The sequence below is a fragment of the Cebus imitator genome, unplaced genomic scaffold, assembly GCF_001604975.1.
Source record: "Cebus imitator isolate Cc_AM_T3 unplaced genomic scaffold, Cebus_imitator-1.0 Scaffold156, whole genome shotgun sequence".
Classification (NCBI taxonomy): domain Eukaryota; kingdom Metazoa; phylum Chordata; class Mammalia; order Primates; family Cebidae; genus Cebus; species Cebus imitator.
The window spans coordinates 4,720,159-4,726,767 of NW_016107471.1; the positions used below are offsets into that span (position 1 = coordinate 4,720,159).

The 6,609-nt window shown below is 35.4% G+C and overlaps 1 pseudogene; it reads right to left on the minus strand.

The window, feature by feature from the left end:
* Positions 1-1,733: 1,733 nt before the first annotated feature.
* Positions 1,734-2,617, minus strand: LOC108314538 (annotated as a pseudogene).
* Between the last annotated feature and the right edge of the window lie 3,992 nt (positions 2,618-6,609).

The following is a 6,609-nucleotide window of genomic DNA, read 5'->3' on the forward strand; positions in this document are numbered from 1 at the left end:
ACTCAGTCTACTAGTATGAGATCACACCCTGTTTGTCCAACCACATTTCTACATGGTTGTCGATGCTTCAACTGTGCCTGTATGATGAAGTCTCCAAAAAAGGCCCAAGAGGAGGGGCTACAGTGAACTGCTAGACAAGGGAACTGATGGGGGCTTATAGGAGGAGGAAGAGGACTTCATTCATGAGTTGGATTCCCCAACTCCATGGGAACTGAAGCTCCTGCCCTCAGGATCCTTTCAGATCTCACCTTACATATCTCTGTTTCCCTTTCTGTGAGTTACTATTGCAAATTAATGGAGCCTGATAAGGAGGTTGTGGAAACCAAACTTGAAGCTGAGCCAGTTGGTCTGACATTCTGGAGGCCTGAATATGTGACTGGTGTCTGACATGTGGGCCGTCTTATGGCTCTGAGTCTTCAGCCTGTGGGATGTGATGCTATTGCAGGTTAGAGAGTGTCAGAACTGAATTGGAGTAGAAGACACTCAGCTGGTCTCTGCTACAGAATTGATTTCTTGCTTGCTGGTGGGAAAAATTCTCCACACATGCAGTGTCAGAAGCATGTTGTAAGAGTATAATTGGAGAAACTGAGTTTGGTTTTCTGCTTATACCATTCATGTTTTTAATTCTGTCTTAACCTGAGTCATATTCATTGAATAATATATGATTTCTGTGTCAGGTATTCCCTGGTCATAATGTTCTCTAGCCTTTTGATTGGAAATTCTGACTTAGATAGCATACATAGCTTTCTCAGAATGTGCAGGATATGCAGGTTTGTTACATAGGTGAATGTGGGCATTTCTTATACAGATTATTTCATCACCAGGTATTAAGCCTAATATCTATTAGTTTATTATTTTCCTGATCCTCTCCCTTCTCCCACCTTCCAGCCTCCAGCAGGCTCCAGTGTGTGTTTTTCCTATGTGTCCATGTGTTCTCGTTATTTAGCTCTTTTCTCTAACTTATTTTCTCTATGTGATAGTTAATTTTATGTGTCAGCTTGGCTGGGCCACATTACACAGATATTTGGTCAAACTTTATTCTCGATATTATGATGGTGTTCTTAGATGGGATTTACATTAAAATTATAGGACTTTGAGTAATGCAGATTACCTTACATAAGGTGAATTGGTCTCATCTAATTAGTTGAAAGCCTCAATAGGACAAAAGACTTGATAACTCCTATTCCATCATCACCCCAAGGCCCAGCAAGTGGAAATTTTCTGTCAGACTGTCTTCAGACTTCATCTGCTCTTCCTGATTTCTGAAATAGGTTGTCTTCAGAATTGAACTGCAACCTCAGCTCTTTCTTGTGTCTTTTGCCTGTGGCACCTGAGGACAGGTGGCACAAATTTACTGCTCATACTTTCTTTAAAAATTAGGGTTTCTATTTTCTATTTTTGTATTCACAATATAGTCTTTTATAGAATTTCGAAAAGAAAATCTTAATTCAAATTAATACCTTTAAAAAGAAATTTATTTAAAAAGAAATTTAAAAAGTTTAATTTGAAGAGTGTGTATAGAGTAGTGAATGCAGGGCACATTTTATATTTTGTATACACCGACTATTGTATTATAAATATAAAATGAAAAAGTATGTTAACTATTATAAAGGGTGAAACCATTATATAAACTTTAATCTAGAAGGATGATTTCTACATCTGCATCAATGTAATTTCATGATTCTCTACCAATATTTATAGAAATAATCTCTATAATCAAATTATCATTCACTTTAATGCCCCACATGGGAAGTGGTAGGTGAATATCTGTAGGAATATAACATTTTGTCTGTTCTTCCACTGAGAAGCAGCCCTGTATTTTTCCAGTCTACACTCAGAACTTTGTCTTCATGAGCAGCTAGATCATAGAATGATCTAGCCTTACAACTTCTTGTATTCCACAGCTTGACAATGTCACCTAAACATCCTGAAGTCAGCTGCTGTTCATGAATAGAAGACCATTTTAGAGATGTCACCCAGCTTGTATGTGAGGTTAGAAACAACAACAGCAAAAAACTATCTCTAGTTTGGGAATCCCACAGTTTTACATGCATATCTGTGCTTCCAGATGCTAAACATTTACAATGTGGAGAATAGAAAATATTATACTTTATTTCCTGACAAAGTTAAGACTGCTGAACTCAACATCCCACACTTTAACTGTGTGGTCCCAAGATGCCAGGCAGATTTCTTCATCATTTGACCACACAACCATGGAAATTGCTTCCTTGTGGCCAGAGAGGATCAGCAAAGGAGTCCTTGTTAGTCCCAATTGCTCTGTTTTCTGTTTCTTTCTCAATGTTTGGATTCCTCCATTTCATCTTCTTATCTATAGGGATGGTGGACTAGATATTTAACATCTTATCTCAGGAACCACTGCAAAATTGAGTTCCTGAGCTATCAGCAGCTATATAATGTACACTTCCAGCATGATCTGTGCAGCAGTGTAGGGCTTTCACAGTTTCTCTTTAGTTCTACTCCTGTAAGACAAAAGTCTGATTGATGGAAGAATTCAGTAATAAGCAAGAAAAAATGTCTTTTTTCACCCAGGCCACATCTTTCACAGCATCTATATGTCTCACAACCATCATTATAGACTTTCCTCCAAGGATCAGAACTATAAAATTTTGTTCTCAGGAACAATTGAGAATTGGGGGAAAAGAATACAGAAGCAAACATCTAAAATGCATGGTTTGTGTAGCAAAACTAACTTTGAGAATCAAAATCAGAAAATGTTTCCCCATGGCATATGGGTTCACTGACCTCTAACTACAGAAGCAGGAATTTCATCTTTGGAATCTCCACCATAAAGTATTCTCCAGCTATGATGGATACTATCGGCCAACTGCGTCACAGAACACCACAGATATTCAGTTCACCTTTAGATTTACCTCTGAACACAGTAAATATTTCTAGGACTATGGGTTAATTCTCAAAATTTTCTTAATCTTTTATCCTTTCCACATAGTATAAGAATTATCTTTTGAATCTCAAAGTTTTTAAGATCAGTTTCTAGCTTCTCTACATCCCATCCGGACACAATTAGGGCTGTGTTTACTAAGGGCAACACTTTGAGAAAGGACAGGCTCTCTCAGTATGCACCTCCCTCTGTTTAATCCTCTCTGCTTTCTGTAAGAACTCTCCCTTCATGCTCCTCTCATTCCAGATGTCCTTATGCCATCTCCAAATCCTGAAAGTCTGCCATCCTTGCAGATGTACTCAATGACATCTTCAGCAACAATCCTTGATCCAACAGTCAAGATCAATTGCTCCTAGATCTTGAACTGTAGTTACATATCTCAGAAAAGCTTTTACACATGCACAAGGTCAAATGTTCAAGAATGTTATGGCAGCATTGAATGCAACAGTAAAATACTGGAAACAGACTAAATGACGCAATAACAGTACAATGATAATTTTATTTTGCTGAGTGTCTACAATAGAATATACTAAAATGAATAATACAGCATATATGGTTTATACTTAAATAAAATAGAGTAATATAACAGTGTATAAATTAAAGCATGTGTACCAACTGAAGCAAATCTCAAACCAAATATTAAGGGAAACAACATTTTAGAAGGATTTTTATAATAGGATAATATTAATGAGACATTTGCAAACAGATTATTGTTTGAGATGTATGCATATGTGCAGATATATGATTTTCACAAAGGAATAAAATTATGAGGCCATGGAACACAAATGTTCAGGTGGAAAATAGAAGAGAATGATCTTGGAGACAAACCTAAGGTGTAATAAGTTCACATCTGCTTAGAAGAAAGGTGCATCTTTCATAAGATTTTACCATTAAAAAAAAAGAGCTATTCAAAGAAATAAACTTAAATTCTGTCAAACTAAAACCTAATTCCTTACCGTTGGGACATCTGTGTTGTCTCTATCTAATGTTGTATTATCCCAAAAACATCCCTGTGAATCTCACTCATATTTGAATTTCATGCCTTGCTGTTAACCCAGTTTCTGACTGAACTCTTAGGGTCTGGTATGCACTTAAACTAAGCTTTCCCATCACCTCAACGTTCCTTCCAGAAGTTGACCTTCTCCTGTGTGCTAGATTATTCTATTGTTGATTTAGTTTTGCCAAAAACTATGTTGACTATAGTTGATCTTCTTTTAAAGTTCCAGCATAGGGTTGGCCAAAATTAAATGTGAACGAAATTGGAGAGTCAAAAATGAATGACCTTCACTTTCTGAAGGTCATTCTCAGTTAGAGATGATAAAAGGCAGATGTATATTTAAGAATGGGTCCTAATTTGTCTTCAACCTTTCCCACTTATGCAACTCTTTTCTCCAATTATCTTCCCTGATGCAAGCCCACTACCAAGAACTTTGCTGTAATATTATAGTGGCAGAAACCATGAAAAATCTAAATTTCTACATCAGTCCCCTTCTTTAGTTTCAATCAAGCAACTGGATATAGATATTTCTAATTTTCAGCTTTCCAAGAAAGCTACACCTTTTTCTTCTGTTCCAGGGCTAATGAGTATCTTTTCTCTCATCTTTCAGTTACCTTTCATACCTTTCTTCCCCATCTCCTTCCACAATTTGGCAAACTCTAATTTCTGTGATAAATACCTATCCATAATCCTCATAGTGATTGTACTTTCTTAATTGAACATCAGCTGAAACAACCATCATCCCCAAACCTGAGTATATTCTTCCATCCCCCTCCTCATGATAGCAAGATCTGTGCAGAGAGTAGTATAATCACCCTAATGATCACAAGAGTACAAAGAAATAAGACTATGGAAATAACTTCATTCTCTACTTTCACCAAGAACTTTGTGTCATTTTTTCAGTAAATTTATGAGGCTGTGATGATGACACTCCTGTGTTTACAATGAAGCTTGTTCTAAGTTGATGGAAAGGACCACATTGCATGCCTGGCAGTTGTCCTTGCAAAGCAGGAGAGAATGCCAATGAGCCTTAATGGTGTTAACTTGCTGATGGTGTTCTTCAATAAAATTTTTTTTCTTGTAAGAACTGGGTCCAGTACTCATAAACACATAAAATTGCCTTGCTGATTAACTATAAGGATTACATTTAGAAAGGATTACTGATTAAATTTCAGTAACTGTTGTCTGTACTTTCCAGTTATGTAGTAGCCACCCTGGTAACCAAGACTAATATAACCATTGTCAAGTCTTGTACACTCTTCTGAACTCCCAATAATCAGCATTTGAAACTTTGATCCTGAGCAAATTCACAGAGCTTGCTTGCTGTACTTTGCAAGTACATTAATGTGTAAATATATATGCAGTTAACCTGATGCAACTGGCAAGTCGGCCAGATAAAAATAATTGCTTTAACAAGAAGCTAGAATTCTCGAACAACAGAAACAAGAAAGGCTTTACTTGTCATATTGGTAAGAAAAAATAGATTTCTGTCGATTCAGAACCCTCTATACTTTTACCTGTCCCATAGCTCCATTTGTCTTCTTATGTATCAATTAACCTACTGTTTAATAACCAGTGTAATTCCATTCACAATCATCAGGTTTATCATATACATTAGAATAAGTTGAATCTTTGAAAAGAAAGTTATCCACTAATTCAAATTTTCTAGAGAAAAGCTATATAGTATATTGTTCTCTACATTTACACAAATATAAGTTTCAACACTGGTTTCTTTGATATATGAATCATCAGACCTCAATTCTATTACTTAAGATGCATGAGTTTCAGTTTCCTAATCTGGAAAATGGGAATAAAAATCATATCTACCATATAGGGTTATTGTGAAGATTAAAATATATTATTATGTTAAATTCTTAATACAATGTTTAGCGTGTATGTGTGTGTGTGTGTGTGTAGATTTTATTAACTTATTCTGGTTTATTTTTTCATACAGAGAAACACTCAGATTCTAAGGGTGCTCTTCAATCTGTCTTGAAAACTGTAAATAAAGGCCCCAAACATTTTCATCACCAAAATGTATTTGTCTCTTTTCAATTAATTGTCTCTTTTCAATTAATCTCCCACTCCAGAGGCAACCACTGGTCTGATATCCATCATTAGTTGCAGTAGGTAGAATTTTAAGATGAATTCAATAATGCATTTCATAGTCTCCTCTCAATCAATGTGATAGCAACTTATGACCCATTATTTATTTTCATATAAATAGAGTTATAGAGTATGTTATTTTCAGCATTTGACTTCTGTCACTCAACTCAGTATTTTGATAACTATCCATGTTGTTACATGTATCAATAGTTTGTTCCATTTAATTGCTATCTTGTATTAGATTTTATGAACATATGTATATAGCACTTTATATTCTTATTGATGGTACTCTGCTTTGTTTCTGAGTTTTGAATATTATGAGTAAGGCTATTATGAAATTTAACATACAAAGTATTTGTAAATATATTTGTTCATTTTTCTTAGTTACATATATGAGATTGCAATTGCTGTGTGGTTCTGTAAATGGATTTTCAACTTCTATGACAAAAAGGTCAAATTGCTTTTCACACAGTTGCATCAGTTCATACCACAGCCAAAAATGTTTGAGACTCCCAGTTCTCTCCACATTTGGTGCTGTCAGTCTTTTACATTTTAGTTTTTCTAGTGGTATCTTAGTCTTTTTATT